At 40.0% G+C, this 5,202-nt stretch overlaps 1 non-coding gene across 1 annotated transcript; it reads right to left on the reverse strand.

Moving 5' to 3' along the window:
* Positions 1-1,793: 1,793 nt before the first annotated feature.
* LOC131247690 (small nucleolar RNA R71) lies at positions 1,794-1,900 on the reverse strand. The gene has a single exon (XR_009171962.1). It is a non-coding gene; the product is annotated as a small nucleolar RNA R71 (small nucleolar RNA).
* Positions 1,901-5,202: the final 3,302 nt, after the last annotated feature.

A 5,202-nucleotide genomic window follows, 5' to 3' on the forward strand; every position in this document is an offset into this window, starting at 1 on the left:
ACGGTATCCTTCCTAACCTTCATACATCAATGATTGGTTGCCAATTAGTTGAATTTTATTGTTTGCTTTGTCTCCTGGGCATGGTTTGGTGATGGAATCCATTCTAATTCATATACCTTTCACCTCTTGAAAACTATATCAAAGGAAGTTCAGTTTAAATTCCATAATTCTTGATGCAGGCATAAGATCTCCCTGATCTCTACAAGTGGATCCTCTGAATCCCTAGTTTTCTTCCTCTAAATTCATTAAGTTTTAGCTTAGTATTTCACTATAATTCCTCAAAAATCATTCGACTTAGATTCCATCTTAATCTGGTTCTCATTCTACCTAATTTCAGATTAAGCATAGGTTTCAGTCCCTTGGGATTCGACCTCGGTCTCACCGAGTTTATTACTACATCACAACCCTACACTTGGGGAGTGAACAAGTTTTTGGCGCCGTTGCCGGGGACTGACGACTACGTTTTCTGAAATCAACTAGTTTTAGGATCAGTTTAAGATTAGGATTTTTCTAACTTTAGGTTTAGTTTTTCTGATTTCTAGAAACTAATCTTTTTCCTGTTTTGTAGGACCTTGACATTAACTTCTAAATTGGTAATTCTTTTCCAAATCCTCTACTCTTTCTATTTTTAGAATTAAGGTTTGAGTTTTAGAAGTTTTCTAATTCTAGATCTCTTTTAATTATAGAATTTTCTATTTTCTATTTTTTTTTTAATATAGTTTTCCCTTTTTGGAAACTAACCCAACTCTTTTGTTTTGTAGGTTGGTAAATTTTATTTTATTTTTTTTAATTTCCTCCTTACTATTTATAGATTAGGATTTTTTTTTAGCAAGTTTCTAATTCTAAACTCTTTTAGACTCTAACTTTGTTTCTTATTTTATTTTTAGAAATTTTCTACTTGTAGACTTTTTGTTTAAAAACTAACTTTCCTATTTTGTAGGCCTTTAAGATAGAAATTTCTAATTCGGCAAGTTCTTTCTCTACTTTCTATTTTTCAGTTCTCTTTTAGTAATTCACTTTCCTTTAAGAATTTCTTCTTTTAGAAACTAGTTACTTCTATTTTTCTTTTATTAGACTCTCTATTTCTAGAATCTCACTTATTTTGTTTTGTTTTACAGGTTTTAACTTAGAGACTCCAATGTGGTAACTTCTCTCCAACCCGCTCTTTCTTTCTAGATTTCTTATTTTCTTCTTAGGATTAGGTTTTGAATTTGATTGAGGGCTGCGAGTGTTTCATGCCCAAGTGGGCCCGTGACAACACTCGACGTCTCTTGACTGAAGGAGGATTGGTTGAGGGGTTGACTATCCATCGCAGGACTAGACACCGCTCGAAATCCCCTGAGTTAACTGAAGTTATGGCTGAAGACCAACCTCCTCTACTTCCACCCAGGGTGGAGGATACCCAAGATGAGAATGAGGTGCATCAGGCACCCCCGCCTCGTACTTTACGAGATTATCTACAACCGGCGGGAGTGAGTATGCCCTCATGCATGATTTTTCCTGAAAACACGGGACAAATGGACATCAAGCCAGGAGTTATCCAACTCCTTCCCAAATTCCATGGACTTGAATCAGAAAGTCCATATTTACATTTGAAAGAGTTCGATGAGATTATAGCTACATTATATTTTCCTAATGTATCTGAGGATACAATCAGGCTGAAACTCTTCCCTTTTACCTTAAAAGAGAAGGCTAAGACGTGGTTACATTCACTGCGTCCTAGATCCATTGGCACATGGAACGACATGCAGAGGGAATTCATAAAAAAATTCTTCCCACATCATAAAACGATTACTCTCAGAAAAGCAATTATGAACTTTGCCCAAAAGGAAGATGAAACATTCTTCCAATGTTGGGAAAGGTTCAAAGATTTGGTCAGTTCATGCCCACAACACGGATTTGAAATGTGGCGCATTACAAATTTCTTCTACGATGGACTGACATCTTCCATGCGCCAAATGGTCGAGACAATGTGTAATGGAGAGTTCATTAATAAAGATGTCGACGAGGTATGGGACTACCTCGACGGTCTGGCTGAAAAAACACAATCTTAGGACTATTACCCAAAATCAAACACCACGTCTAAACCAACTCAATCTAAGGAGAAAGGCGGAATGTATCTCCTGAAAGAAGAAGATGATCTCAAGTATAAAGTGAATAATCTCATAAGAAAATTTGAGGCCATGGAAGGAAAGAAGGATAAGGTCAATGAAATTGTTTGCGGCATCTGTGATTGCAACATTCACACAACTGAAAACTGTCCTACAATACCCACCTTTCGAGGAGTATTAAATGAACAAGCCAATGCCGTAAACAACTACCAAAGACCTTTTACTAGACCTAACTCTAATACGTACAATCCTGGTTAGAAAAATCATCCAAACTTTAGTTGGAGGAATGGACAAATGGCTACCCTTCAAGGTTTCTTCAATCAAAATCCAAATCAAGTGAAACCTCAAGAGGAACCGGTTCAAAATTTCATACAAGAGCTGGCTCAGGCAATGCGGGGAATTACAGATTTTATACAAAAGATAGATTCTCATATGACGATTATAGAAAAGGGGATGCTTCCTGCACAACCTCTCCCCAATCCTAAACCGCAGTACGAGATTAGTGATCCCAGCTCTTCAAATCAGATGGGGCACACTAAATCCATCACCACTCTTAGGAGTGGAAAGATCATTGATAAAACTCTTCCGGTTAGGCCCGAAAAGCCTCAAGAATTAGAAGAGGACAACAATGATGGATCTAGTGATGCCCCACAAAAATTAGAACCGGAACTTCTAGAGAAGCCAGTTGCTCCGTTCCCCCAACGGTTGGTTGCACCAAAACGTCTTTCTAACTCTCAGGATATTCTGGAGGTGTTGAAACAAGTGAAAGTTAACATTCCTCTACTTGATGTCGTGAAACAAATTCCTTCATATGCCAAATTTCTGAAAGACTTATGCACGACCAAAAGACGGCAAAGTATTCAAAAGAAAATCTTCTTGACTGAGAAAGTGAGTGCCATCCTGAAGCAAGACGTGCCGCAGAAATTCAAGGATCCCGGTAGCCCAACTATATCATGTGTAATCGGGAACCATCGAATTGATCACGCACTTCTTGACTTAGGAGCGAGCGTAAATCTGATTCCCTACTCGGTATACAAACAGTTAGGTTTGGGTGAATTAAAACTCACCCTAACCACACTACAACTTGCTGATCGATCTGTTCGTGTACCAAGATGGATAATTGAGGATGTGTTGGTCCAAGTTGATATATTTTACTACCCTGTAGATTTTATCATCCTGGACACCGAACCCATCATTAACATGAGCACTCAGATCCCCGTCATTCTTGGTCGCCCATTCCTTGCCACTTTAAATGCAATTATCAATTGCAGGAATGGTGTCATGACTATGTCTTTTAAAAATTTGACATTGGAGTCAAACATCTTTTTCAATAACGATAGCAACTCAGAGGATGATGACGATTTCCACGACATTAACATGATTGACTCTTTCGTGGAAGATACGACACCTCTGACCTTATCCTCCGACCATCTAGAGACGTGCCTGGCCCACTTCCATGATTTTGATGATAACATGATTAGGGAGACGTGTGCCTTGCTTGATACTGCACCGGTACTTGAAGTTAACCGATGGAGGCCACAATTGGAAGAGTTGCCTCAAACTGATGTAGTGCCTCTACCGTCTAACCTCAAGCCGCCGAAGCTTGACCTAAAACTTTTGCCCTCTGATTTGAAATATGTTTATTTAGGTCAAGATGAGACATACCCGGTGGTGATCTCTGTCTACCTGGAGAAAGAACAGGAGAGTATGCTCATATCTACTCTCATTGAGCATAAAGGAGCCCTGGGATGGACGATAGCGGACCTCAAGGGAATCAATCCCTCGATTTGTACTCACCGCATATATCTTGAGGATAATGCAAAACCCGCTCGGCAACCACAACGTAGAGTAAATCCAAATATGAAGGAAGTGGTTAAGGCCGAGGTTCTTAAACTATTGGATGTGGGTATCATATACCCTATATCTGATAGTCAATGGGTGAGTCCAACTCAAGTGGTCCCTAAGAAGTCCGGAATCACCATCGTAGCCAATGCTAATAATGAACTCGTGCCAACTAGAGTCACTACTGGTTGGAGAATGTGCATTGACTACAGGAAGTTGAATACCGTCACGAGGAAAGACCACTTTCCTTTACCATTCATTGATCAGATCCTGAAAAGGTTAGCTGGTCATTCCTATTACAGTTTTCTTAACGGGTATTCGAGCTACAACCAGATAGAGATAGCCCCTGAAGACCAGGAAAAGACCACATTTACATGTCCCTACGGTATCTTTGCCTAACGAAGGATGCCATTCGGACTATGTAATGCCCCTGCCACCTTTCAGTGATGTATGCTTAGTATCTTTTCTGATATGGTGGGGCAATATCTAGAGGTCTTCATGGACGATTTCTCTGTTTACGGCCCATCTTTCAGCAAGTGCTTGGAAAGTTTTAAATGTGTGCTGAAAAGATGTGAAGAAAAGAACTTGGTACTTAATTGGGAGAAGTACCATTTCATGGTTCAGAAGAGAATTATCCTTGGGCATATCATCTCGTCCAAGGGAATCGAGGTAGATAAGGCAAAAATCGATCTTATCTCTAACCTACCTCCACCCAAGAACATCAAAGACGTGTGATCCTTCTTAGGACACGCAGGATTTTACAGGCGATTCATAAAGGACTTTAGTCTCCTCTCTCGTCCTTTATGTAATCTTCTTCAAAAGGATGCTCCGTACGAGTGGACTGAGCAATGCCAGGAAGCTTTCACCAAGCTTAAGGGCACGTTAACCACTGCACCTATCATGCAGCCACCCGACTGGAGCCTTCCTTTTGAGCTTATGTGTGACGCTTCTGAATATGCTCTTAGAGTGGTTCTAGGCCAGAGAAAGGATAAGAGACCCTACGTCATCCATTACGCGAGTAGGACTTTAAATCCGGCCCAAGTGAACTACTCAACTACAGAAAAGGAACTCATAGCCGTAGTGTTCGCCTTGGACAAATTTAGGTCCTACCTGATCGGATCCAAGATCATTATCTATACAGGTCATGCGGCACTGAAGTATCTTCTTTCTAAGATTGATTCTAAGCCCTGCCTGATACGATGGATCCTTCTACTCCAAGAATTTGATTTGAAAATTAAAGATAAAAAGG

Source organism: Magnolia sinica, chromosome 5 (assembly GCF_029962835.1).
Source record: "Magnolia sinica isolate HGM2019 chromosome 5, MsV1, whole genome shotgun sequence".
Taxonomy (NCBI): Eukaryota; Viridiplantae; Streptophyta; class Magnoliopsida; order Magnoliales; family Magnoliaceae; genus Magnolia; species Magnolia sinica.